This window comes from Ictidomys tridecemlineatus, chromosome 3, assembly GCF_052094955.1.
Source record: "Ictidomys tridecemlineatus isolate mIctTri1 chromosome 3, mIctTri1.hap1, whole genome shotgun sequence".
NCBI lineage: Eukaryota > Metazoa > Chordata > Mammalia > Rodentia > Sciuridae > Ictidomys > Ictidomys tridecemlineatus.
The window spans coordinates 188,183,764-188,197,294 of NC_135479.1; positions in this window are offsets into that span (position 1 = coordinate 188,183,764).

Genomic DNA, 13,531 nt, shown 5'->3' on the forward strand with positions numbered 1-13,531 from the left:
CTGCTGCAACCAAAAGACCTGACAAGAACAATTTTAGAGGAGGATGATTTCAGAATCTCAGTAAATAGATAGCCAAATTCATTGCTCCAGGGCCTAGGTGAGGCAGAACTTCATGGTGGAAGAATGTGGTAGAGGAATGTGGCACATGCTACCAGGAATCAGGGAGAGAGAACTCTGGTCAAAAGGACAAAATATAAGTCCCAAAGGCACACCACTAGTGAACCCACTTCCTCCAGCTATATCCCACCTGCTTAGAGTTACCATCCAGTTAATCCCTATCAGCACTGATCAGGATGAAGCTCTCATAACCCAATCATTTCATCTCTAAACATTCTTGCATTGTCTCACAAGTGAGTTTTTGGATGATACCTCATATCTAAACCATAACATTCTGCCTGTACCCTCTAAAGCTCATGCCCACCCCACAATGCAAAATACATTTAGTCCATTTCCAAGAGTCCCCATAGTCTGAATAGTACAAGGATTGCCCAAACATTCAAGTTCAAAGTCTCCACTGAGACTCAAGGCAAACTCTCAGTATGAGTCCCTCTAAAAGTCTAAAGCAAATTATATATATCCAATATATGAAGGCACAGAATAAACATTTGTATTCCACAGGGGATAAATAGGGGGATAGAAAAAAGGAACAAGATCAAAGCAAGAGAAAAATTCACCTGGAAAAACAAGTCTTGTAGCTCCTGAGACCCTGCAAGCAGCCCCTGAGAGGGTGCTGCCTGGAGATGTGTAAAGGAAGCTCAAGTAGCACTGGATACTCTCCAGAGAAAGAGATGCCAGCAATATGGAGTGCCTTCTGAGGAAAGCTGTAGGAACTGAGCAGGATTAAGCCAACAGAGAGGGAGGCCACGTGGTCTCCAAACAGCAAGGACATAGGGGTGGAGCTGCACAAGATTTTTGGAGAGAATGTTAGGATGCCATGTACCCCAGCTGCCAGACATGAGACTATAAGACTTGAGTTTATCCTTTCCTTTCTTTAGTATATAAATGATACTTGGCAAAAACCAATCAATCACTCAATGATTCTAAAAGTTACTACTTCCCCTACATTACTTGAATGCATTCCCTCCTAATCCCATCCCACTTCACCTCAGAGGAAGGTTAGAAAATATAAGACACTATTGTATTAGAAGTTACAATACAGTTTCCACCAATAATTGCATCTATGTTACCATCAGGCCGGTAAATGACCCCACCCCAGGATTCTCTCCCACTGTCCACTTTCTAGGACCACCTCTGTTAACTCAGTTAATTCTCCAAAGTGAAATCCCAAGATAAGGAGTTTGAAATGAAATGAATTTACTAGAGAAAGTTCATTAAAAAAAAAACTGGAAAAGGAGTGGGGGGAATTAGAAATTGGTTTGCCTGTGTCTCTTCCGAATTTCCAGTGTAATGACATCAGGAATGAGACCCTTATAAAAGAGACTTTCCCTTTCACCTTGTACAACATGGGGATGGTGTTCTTCCCTCTAGAGGATGAAGCCATGTCCAGATAATCAGATGTGCTGATTCCTCCATCTTGGACCTCCCAGCCTCTGGAATTGTGGGAAATAAACTCTATTATTTATCAATGACCCAGTCTGTGGTATTTTAGGATAGCGGAACAAACAGGCAAAGTTCAAGCCAGAGTATGATACCCACAAAAGCCCTATAGGTACCAAATTAGATTTTTGGTTTCTGACTAACAAATGACCACATTTTGTGACAATACAATGCCTACTTATTTCATAACTCTATAATTTTGATGTCCAGCCAGACTCAACTGGGTTCTCTGCTTAGGAATGACAAGGCCCAAATCAAGGATTGGTCTGGTTAAGTTCAGACCTGGAAACTGAGGATGAACATGCATCAAAATTCCCTTAACTATGGTAGAACATAATTCCTTACGATTGCTGGACTGAAGTCCTTGTTTTCTCCTTGGCTGTTGAGCTGTTGTTACCCATGTCTGCTAAAATCTCTCTACGGCCTTCACACAACCCCTTTATCTTCAAGGTCAGCAGTGGCTCCTGGATTCCTGCACATGCTTTTTGTCTCTTTGACTTTTTCTTCTGCTACCAGCTGGAGAATATCCCTGCTTTTAAAGGATAGTCTCACCTGGATAAGCTCCTTGTATTGAGGTCAACTAATTAGAAAACTTAATTAAATCTGCAAAATCCCTTTGTCACATAACAAGAGTTAGAGGAAGAACACCATGGGGCAGAGACCACAAGGGCCATGTAAAATTCCATCCACCACAGGCTGGTACAGAGCTGTCAGGCACCAAATATATAAAGCAATTAATTTACCTAAAAACAAACAAACAAATAAAAACAAAACTCACCTTTCACTGGGTTATTACAAAGATGAAAATGGATAATGCATACAAACGTACAGATAGTCCCTAACTTAAGATGGTTTGACTTAAATTTTCAACTTTAGGGTGGTGCAAAAGCAAAGCACATTTAGTAGAAAATGAACTTATACATTGGATTTTGAATTTTTATCTTTTTCAGAGCTAGCAAAATGTGGTATAGTACTCTCTTGTGGTGCTTGTCAGCTCCCAGGCAACCATGAGATCACAAACATAAATACCCATTCTCTGCAGTGGCCTGCAATGCCATAGTTTTTCAGATATAGTGTTTTATTATTTTGCATCCCATCAGGTCTGCAAAATGCCTATTATGTGTATACATGAGATATTTCGCTCTTTATTATAAAATAGTCTTCATATTAGATAAGTTTGTTCAACAGTAGGATAATGGAAGTGTTTGGAACACTTAATCTTAAAGATAAGCTAGGCAAAGCTGTGATGCTCAGTAGGACCAACCAGGTGTATCAAACACATTTTCAACTTAAGACATTTTCAATTTTCATTTGGTTTATCGGGACATCACCCCATTGTAAGTTAAGAAACATCTGATTTAGAGGAGTGCTCTATTCATAGTAAGCAACAGCAAATCCCTCAGCTCGTAGGTTAACAAGTTTTTTATAGCTGTTCTCTGAAGATGGACCTCTACTGACCATGCTTCCTAATATTCATGCCCTTATATAATTCCTGACCCTAGAGTCTAGGCTGACGTTGTGATATGCTGGTAACAAATAATTTGTGAGAGGGGTAATACTGTATGACTGACTCCTGATCTTATGTCATAAGAACTCTTGTAGTTTCTAACTTTGTCTCTGGGTAAAACCAATTTTGCTCTAAGGAAAACCAATTTTCTCAGACTACTATGCTCTGTGGATACTCCAACTAGTGATTCGAAGTGATGGCATGGAAAGAAAGATGCTTGAACAGCCCTAAGTGGTTCTAACTCAAGCAGATGATAGACCAGTGATTGAAGAAGTTATCTTGATCGTGACCCTGATAAACCTTCAAAAGTCAATTAACATCTGGCTGTAATGCTATGTGAGACTCACAGAGCCAAGAAAGATAATAAATTCTTGCTTAAAGTCACCAAGTTTGCTGTTTTATTTTTGTTTTTTTTTTTTTGTTTGTTTGTTTCTTTGCAACAATGGACAACTAGAACAAAGTTCGAAGCAAGTTACTAAATTAAGTTGTCATTGTGGTATATTTTCATGGTGCAAATTCACGTTATATCTTTTCCCAGGTTCTTTTGTAATTTTGAGACTGGTTGATCTAGAGGTTCTTTGTGATGTGGGAATCAGTCTTTCGTTTGCTTTATGTAGACTTATTCTTCATTAGAACACACTTCCATTCCTTGACCATCTGTGATAAATGTCTATGTCTATGCACGGACGGTCAGAACTCAAATTAAATCTGACATCCACACCAAGTGGTTGGAGTTAATTTGTCCTCCCCTGGCTCCCACTTATTACAAAGAGACCTGATCATTTAAGTGCTTTCAAGCTACACATTCCTGTAGTTGGAAGTTATTACATGTTGATAGTTATCTTCACTGACATTCACTAGCCTTGATGTGCCAGGGAATTTTAAATAGAACTGAAAAACAAAGGCAATGCAGTTATGCAGACACCGGAATGTGAAATAACACTCCAGTGACTTAAAGAAATGGGATCAATATAGCTCTAATAAAATATGAAGGCTTTCGAGTCCCAGATCCTATTATCTCCAGTGATACTCTACTTGTCTGTCTTTTAAAAGTGCAGATGCAATCCAGTTAGAAAAATGTCAGAGTTCTCCTGCAACAACAGAATGCTGTACACTCACAGTAATGAAGATTTCCTTCTTCAGTGAACATGTTGTCTTTAGTCCCCAGTGTTGAGACGTTCCACCCAAATTTCAAGATCAGCTTATTTGACAAGTGATTTGATCTCACCCACAACAGAAGCAAATATCATCTACAACATTAGTAATTTGCCAAAGTTAAATAAAGGAAATGGTCCAAGAAGAGCAATCAGAAGCAGAGCCTAGAAGCTAGTAGAACACACTGACTGAGCATCTCTGTCCAGCAGTGTCTACGTGGACTATCTTCAAGGGCTTATTGATGATAAATGACAGCGAGGTCATTATTTCCCTGAACCCAATTGCAAAACCTCCTCATTCTTATACGAACAGTCGTGCCTGAATGACATTTAAAGATATTTGTGACTGTCTAGAAGCATGAAGGCTGTAGCTCCAAGCTTAATGAACAGTCATGTGTTCTGAAGGAAATAAGAGAATTACCCAGCAGCCTTGACGGCAAAACTTTTCATAGTGAAATAAGAGAGACTAAAGCTACACCAATGTAGGACTCCAAAACTGGGAAATGGTGGTGGGGAGATATTAGTTCATAGGTTCCTTAATGGCTACATTGTTACTTGTACAAAGACTGTAAATCTAGCTAACTTAGAGATCCATGTCTCTAATAAAAGAAGGTTTTTGCCTTGATTTTTTTTCCCCATTAAATGTCATCCTATCAATCTTTAAAAAATACAGCCATGGTGTGTGTGCATGCTTGGAGGAGCTGAAGGATATAAATCAACAAATAATCATAGAACTAGAATGGATTCTATAATTTCACTAGTTCAACCCTATTATTTTAGCTTATCCTCCATGACAGGAGCCTAGAGAATGAGTTGTGTGAGGCCAGGAAGCTCATCTGTGACAGTCAGGATCTGAATGAAATTTCCTTCCTCTAGTCTCTTGCCTACCCCAGTACTGCTCCTACATGCTGGATATGAGGAAGGTCTGTTCTCTTCAGGAGCAGCTGCTTCCTGCTGTACTCACTCACCTTTACTGTGCCAGAGTCCCAATACGGAGCATGATTAGGGAGAAGGAGGAATGTTCTCTGTTCCCTGAGTTTCAGGGGAAGTCGGATAAGCAAGGATTTCATGGCAATGACTAACATTGCCTAGGTTTCCAAAGGATGTTCTATACAGTGTTAGGGATGATTGACAAGGGAGTTTACAGAATTTAGGTCAAAAGGAAATTAGTGGGTTCTCTATTTTGAGGACCAGAACACCAAAATTTATAGGCCCAAGAGGCCTTTCAAACCAGGTAACCCTTTTCTTTACTTTTTAACTTGTATTTCTCCTACATGTACATAGGCTGAATACTCTAACAATGTATAATTTTTCACCACTTCCTGTTAATCTATCTTTTTATTTATAACAATTCTTTGGGATTTTATAAATACAACAGTAGATGAAGATAAATCTTCATTTTTCCCAGATTTTTTTGGAGGTGAGGAGTGGGGGCATGGTACCATGAGAAGAGACATTTGACACAATCAGGATTAGATCTACTTGAAATCATGTTGAGAAGATTCTGACAAATTCTTGTCTTTCCAGGAAAAAAAAAAAAGTAAAGCATAACCATTTTTTGTTTCCTATTCCTCCTGTCTGAAGCATGTTACAACCATGAAGGAGTGGCATTATTGATCCTGAAACATATCCAGCCATTACTTATTGTGAACTTGTTTTTTTTTTTTTTGAGATAAAAATAAACTTTTGTTTGTTGCAACTATTGCCTCAGGGTCTTCTGTGATATGCAACAAATAGCATTCCTCACTAATTCCTTCTTTCAAGATATCTCTTTGCCTATTTTAAGAGAATTATTCAAATTCTCTCAGTTCTCTAGTTCTTCACGCTTTTACATATTCTGACCTCTTTGAAATGAATCTCTCCCATTTCCTATATGTAAAATATTTTTTTCTACTTATAAGAAAATTATAAACCATAGCCTTTTCTGTTGAATCCTCCCTTAAGTCTTCTGAGTTAACTCTATACTTTTTGGTGTCTTTATTACTATCTGTGGTTACCATCATTAGATACTTATTATAAATTTATTATAATCATGTATGTAATATACATGGGACTCAGGCTCCATGGACTCTGAGATTGTATTATTATTAATATTCATTTGTATCCTCAATTGCCTCATAATAGCAGTTCCTGGAAAGACAAATCTATGACCTCTCAATACTGTGGACACCCCTCATGTGCAGGAGGGAGACCCAGACTCTGAGTGTGGCTATCCCAGTCTCAGGCCTAAACTGGTAACTGTCACTGTCTCCTGGGTAATTGCTGACTCTAATGAGCATGTTGCCTCTCAGCACTGCCTGCTGCTAAAGCTCCCTCTTCCTTGGAAAATGAGGTCTTGCTCTGGGAACAGAAATCTAGGGCAGTCCAAAGCTGCAAAAGCATCAAAGTTAACAAAACTGTATTTTGCTTTCAAGTGAAAGCAATATCATCCATTCTGGAGTCTCTTCAGGTACAACACAAATTCAGTCCCCTGGTCATGTATGTGCCAAATGCCATGACAGGCTAGCTAATCCACAATATTTCTCTTCCATCTCCTGCTTTTCCCTGTAAAGTGAGCATAAAGCTTTCATCCTCTCCATCACTACTACTGAAGAGTTCATCTGAACATGGACATCTGAAGTACTGGTCACTGACCACACTTGTTACATAAAGGCAGACTGTGATTCCCAGGTTGATGTCCCCAGAACACCCTGACATATTTATTTTACGTCTGCTTCTTTTACAAGGTTGTAAGTTCCTTTGAAATTTGGAGATTTTAGTTTAGTTCCCCCACCCCACATGTGTTTATTTTTTGTTCTTCTTTATTTCCTTCCTATCTCCCTGTGTAGCCTCTGACATTCAGTGGGCCTTTGACCAATATTTACTTGATGATTTTTATGAGGCTGAAAGAGGCTTAGTGACAATATTCCACCTGTTCAACCAGTCATTGGGGGAGCCAGAACTAATGTAAGGGTCCAGCGGAACGTCGGAGAAAGAGACCACACAAGAGACTGGCTCCATGCAATTGGCAAAAGGGGATTTATTGGGGATCCATTCCAGCGCGCTGGGGCTCCGTGCTCACTCAAGAAGGGAGAGCAGCCCGGAGCCCTGAGCAGAGGTTCAAACAGAGCTTAAGTACACTTTTTGGGGAGGGCGGGAGGCTTTGCATACATCAGAACAAATCATCATGAGGCACGGGGAAAATTGAACAACAACTCTAAGACGTGATTAGCACATTCATTGGCGGGAACAGGTCGGGCGGGGGTGATTGGTCATTCCTAAGCAGGGTACACATTCAAACTGATTGTTTCGGGCCCTGTGACAAACTGCACAGGGCCCTAGGCTAAATGGTCAGTAGGGTGTTGTCTGAACTATCTCAGGAATCTGGGTGTAACAGAGGAATTTAATAATACCTAATCTTTTACATTCAAGCTTTCCAGCTTAGAAACTTTACCCTTACACTAGAAGCTTCTTTGACTTCCAAGCCCACACTCCTGACTCTTTAATGAGTCTTTAATGACACTTGGAGCAGTAAGAGTGGACATGTTTTTCACAAAAGAAACCATCTCTCTTGCTTGCAGGTGAATCTAGTTCTTATAGTTTGAGAAAAGAGTTTATCATTTCCAACATATGACATGTGCTCTACCCCATTGTCCTAGGAGCCCATATGGCTTTCTGCAAGCCAATGGATAATCCTAGGAATCACAGTGGAGTCCAGCCTTGCTTCTGTTAGAGAATTGTTAGGTCCAAAATGAGTAAGTGGCCTACTAATGGCATGGTGAAAAGGAAAACAAAAAATTGGTAAGATTAGCACACGTGCAAAAGTATCTCACCTTGATGTGTGCACACCCACCCCCCCCCACACACACATGTCTTCCCTATAAACATATCTCAGCAAAACTGAAGGTTGAGCAAAGGGAGCTCACAGAAGCAAAATGATAGCAATCAATACTTGAGTTGGCCTCCAGCTGGTGGTGGGGAAGAAAAGCTCCTGCCAAATGATTCGCATGATGACAATCATCTTCACTGAGAGTCCTGCAGTAGCACCATTAGCCATCTGGCTTAAAGAGCGGGAGAGAGCAGCAGTGCCAATGTAGTGCATTATTTTATCCAAGCATCCTCCTACCCCACTAACTGAGTCGTCTCAACTCAACTGGTGACAGATTCAGTTGAAAAAAAAAAAACAAAACACAAAAAGCTGCGTAGGATGTACGAAGGTAGGAGAGACAAAATATTTTTGCTGTTCTCATTATTCACAATTTTTAAATGAGACCTGTATTAACTCAGGCTGTCATAACAAAATTACATTTGTTGGGTGGCTTAAACAACAGAGATTTCCGTGGGCAGGCAGGGTCATTTTCTGGTATAGTTTTTTGTTTGTTTGGCTTGTAAATTGCCCTGCCTTTCCATTTTCTCTTATGGCAATGGAGATGAAGAGATAAAGATATCTCTGCCTCTCCTGTGATGCTAGGGACCAAACCCATGCATGCTAGGCCAACACTCTACTACTGAGCTTCATCCCTAGCCTTTCTCTTCCTCATCAGACCCATAAAATTAAGACCTCATACATTGCTGAGGGCCATTGCCAAGTAGGAATGATGCATCGAAATTTCTTTCCAGCGTACCCCATGTTAAATGGACTTGCCTTGGAAATCCGCTGTGACCTTGCATGTGTGTTTGAGAAAGGTGACCCTGCTCAAGGACAAGGGTGGATCCAGGTTTAAGGTATATCATGCAGGTTTGAGGAAGTATCCTCCTTGGGTTTAGGGCGTTCCCGGTTTAAGACAAGTTTAAGGTGTTCTGGTTTAAGACAATCTGGGTTTAGGGAAGTTCCAGGTTTAAGGTTATTGCTGCTGGGAATAGGGCTTTCCTGCTGCCTGAGTTCCCGTTGAGTTCTCGTGGAATTGAGAAAGTATTTGGGACGTGAATTGTGCGGGAGAACTTGGATTTCCCCAGAACGTGTGTAGAGGCCGGTGTGAGTTCGGGAATAAAGAATTGCTGTTTGAATCTACAAGGTGTGTGGTGGCTCGTGATTCAGTGCCCAGCCAAGACTGCGGCAATACATATGAACTCAATTAACCTTAATTATTTCCAAAAGGCTCTATCTCCAAATACCATCCCATTGGGATTTAGGGGTTCAATATCTGAATTTGGGGGAGGCATAGTTCAGTCTATAGCTTAAAATGCATGTCTTTCTTGCATGCAAAGTATATTTATTAAAACCCAACAGTCCTAAAGTCCTAATGAAAGGGTAAAGGATTGAACAGGGGTGTTTTACCACTGAGTATGAAAGGGTAAAGTTTCTAAGCTGGAAAGCTTGAATGTAAAAGATCAGGTATTATTAAGTTCCTCTGTTACACCCAGATTCCTGAGATAGTTAAGACAACGCCCTACTGGCCATTTGCCTAGGGCCCTGTGCAGTTCATCACAGGGCCCGAACCAATCAGTTTGAATGTGTAGCCCGCTTACGAATGACCAATCACCCCCGCCCGACCTGTTCCCGCCAATGAATGTGCCAATCACGTCTCAGAGTTGTTGTTCAATTTCCCCGCGCCTCATGATGATTTGTTCTGATGTATGCAAAGCCCACCGCCCTCTCCAAAAAGTGTACTTAAGCTCTGCTTGACCTTGGCTCTGGGCTCTGGGCTGCTCTCCCTCCTTGAGTGAGCACAGAGTCCCAGCGCACTGGAATGGAACCACAATAAATATCCCCTTTTGTCAATTGCATGGAGTCAGTCTCTTGGGTGGTCTCTCCCTCCAATGTTTCGCCAGACCCTTACACTAACTCATACCAGCATCAACTCAACTTCTAAAGTCCACTCTTGGCTAAACATCATTTAAATGTGAGACTCATCCTAAGACCAGATTCCTTTCCAACTGTGAAATTGGGAAGTCAGATGAATTATGTGCTTCCAAAATACAATGGTTAGATAAGCATAGGGTATTCCCATTCCAGCAGAGAGAAAGCAGAAGGAAGAAAGACACAAGATAGGTCCCAAACAAAGTCTAAACTCTACCAGAAACATTCCATCAGACATGAAGGCTTCTACATAATTCTTTTGTTACCGAAAGCTCCATCTTTGTCCCAGATGCCAATCTGATAACAAGGATGTGATTGGGAGAGAAAAGAAAAAGAAGTTTTATTGCTTTGCTAGCTAAAGAGAAGCACAGGGGACTCCATTCCCAGAGGCTGTGGTTCTTGTTCCCTGGCCCCAGGTTAGGGAGGGAAGAGGGAGAGGAGGAAAAGATAAACACATCCCATTGAAAATAGGCCTCAGAGTAGTGAAGTGTTCAAAAAGTGAAGTGGATCCCTGTTACACTAGAAGCTGGAGCCAGCAGCTACCAACTGCTCTCTGGAACTCTCCATTGCACTCTGTTCCTCTTTGGCTGCTAGACCCCTCAGCATTGCCAGCTCTGGTTGGTGGCTGCTTTTAGTACCAGCAGCCTCAGTGTTACTAGCTTTTAGAGTCACCAGGTCCGCTGGTTCCACTCAAGAGAGAAATCATGAATACACAAAATAAAACCCATTTCATTAGAACTTTTGCTGCAGCATAAGGGAAACAGCACTCGGACTATTCCACTGTTCCAAAAAGGGTGAGGAGAAGACTGCTCATGTAGGAAAAAAAAAAAAAGGATGATGGAACACTCACACATGTGCACCATGTCCTGCCTATACAGCAGACTTTCTGCTTCCTCACGAGAGGAGCTTCTGAGAGACCACAGAGGGGAGAGCTACATGGCTGCAGAGGGGGATATCATCTAGAGAAGCTGTGGGGTGGAGTTATCTGAGATGAACACTCATCAAAACTTGCAGCAGCTGAAGCTGGAACAGTCTGATGTCACCGAGGCCAATGGCAAGACATTTAGGACAACCATTGTTATGAATTCTGGACCCCCAAAAGACCACCAGAGACCAAGATCGATGTAAACAGCAAAGAGGTGTTTATTGCAAGCTAGCTCGGTCCTCCGAGCACACACAGCAACAGGTGACACATTCTTTGGAGAAGGCAGGGACCCCCACATACATCATAGCATCTCTTAGCAAATCATCACACACCGCGGGAAAATCAAATAACAACTCTAAAACATGATTAGCACATTCACTGGCGGGAACAAGTTGGGTAGGGGTGATTGGTCAGTACAAAAGGGGGATTCATTTGAACTGATTGGTTTAAGCCAAGAGGGGTGTTCCTGCTGAACTACATGGTTTCCCTACACCATAAACTACTGGGAGGGTCATCTGGCATCCAGATATTTCCCTGTCTCATGCTGATTGGTGGCTGCTAGGGGGTTGCTATGGGTCCCCACCTAGCCTGACTGAGTCAGGGACACCTGGTGAAGCAGATCTCTCCTGTTATTTGTAGATAAACAACTCAGCAGGGTGGGAATGTGCCTAGGAGTGCTCTGTGGGTCTTTCCAAGGACAAAGGTCATGTCCCTTCCTTGGACAGGCTTTGCTCTGAGGTAGAGGCTGGTTTTTCACCATGTGTATCAAAGACAGAAGAAAGAAAATAAGTGCCTCTTGGAAAACATGGGTCCTTCGAGTCTGCCCCGGAGACCAACCAACATGGCTCTCTCTCGGGAGGGCATTTTCCATGAGTTCTTTGTGGTAACCACTTGTTCTGCTCAAGTGGGGGAGGGAGCCACCTTGCCCCAGGCTTGTGAGGGAGGCAGCAGTCAGAGGTTCTCTGAATTCCTCGGGAGTCATTCCTCACTTTTCTCAAACAGTAACACCTGTTGGCAGGCTTCCTTCACTCGGTCCTATTTTCCGTTTCCTTTGGTCCCAGCACGCAGTGTTTCTGTGGGTATAATCCTGGTTTTTGCTGAGCAGTCACTGCCTAAGCAAAACCAGTGTGTACGTTGCACATTCATCAACACCCTGAGTGGAAAATCTTAGATTCATTCATTTAACTGACAAGTTGCTTTTTTCAGAGTATGTAGGGTGACTTTTGGTGGGTCCGACAGCTGGAAGCACATATTTCATAGCCTCAGCCGACTTTCTTTAGAGGGAAGATCTTTTGTGGGAACACCTGCAGGAAATATTTTAAGCTTAAAGGCAATTTCTTCTATTACACACAGAACTCGGGCCTTTTCTAAATGCTAAAGATGATCCAAGGATCGTCTTATAAGAAAATATTGACTATCTGCTCTCTTGGGTATACATGTTGCTTAAGTAGATTGACCCTACAGGTAAGAAATATTGGTCTAATGCCCACACTTTGACCCCACAAAAAAATTGCCTTTGATAAGGTAATATTTACTGGGACTTCACCTCTAAGCATATATAAAGGATTTATATTAAAAAGGATCTGTTTGAAAAATAGTCTTCTGACTTGCAAAGCTGTGGTTGATGGTAGTGCTGTTTTCTTACCCAGCATTTATCTGAAGTCTCACCTGGTGAATTTGCACTTGCTTAAAATTTTAGTGGAATATGTATATTTGTCTCTCCAGAGAAATGTTATAATTAATTGAACATAAGTAGTGAAATGGTGCTTTATAAAACTTTGTTCTTAAGTCTATTGAAGACAAAATTTCAGCGCTTCATAGCTTCTAACCGTTTCGATGCTATTCTATTGCCACAACTAAGGCTATTTTGCATTATGTTTAGACTTTTAGCTCATAGATAGGATATTTAGTGAAATGTGAGATGGCTGCTTTTTCAAGTAAAGTCACAATGATGCTCAACTGAACTTAGTAAAATAATTCAGCGGGTGTCAATATATTAAAATCAATTGAATATTTAGGAGGCCTCTCAATTCAGTGTTGTATCAAAAGCTGGCAGATGCAAAAGGAATATCGAACATGGTGTTTTAGTACTGCACTTTTTTTTTAATAATCCAAAATCTTTATTTGGAAATACTTCCTCAAACCTCAAATGGTTGGGAAAATAAATAGATATAACTTGGAAAGAAAAAGCTATCATTTCTAGTAGCATTAAATGTAAACATAGATAACTTGAAACCTTTGATGACAAGATATACCTACAGAAAGATATCAGTTAAAGTCTGAGCCATTATGCCTTATGCCTAGAGAGCTAATATAGCAAACCCATGTTCAAATGTATTTTGACTACTGCCCAAAGTGACATAGCAAGTGTATGTTGTGAGAAAATAGCTTTGTGTGCAGTTCGTATTTGTACGGGGCTTTATGAAATGAAAATCCTTGTCCACTTTATAACTATGGAATCATTTCAGAAAAGATATTTGCAGAGAATGGATGATTAATTATATTTTGCCATTTCCTAATTATCCATACTCACTTTTATGCTCTAATTATTTTTCATGTTTCTAAGCTTTTCTGTTGTTTGTCTTTAATAAGATATAATCAACAACTCA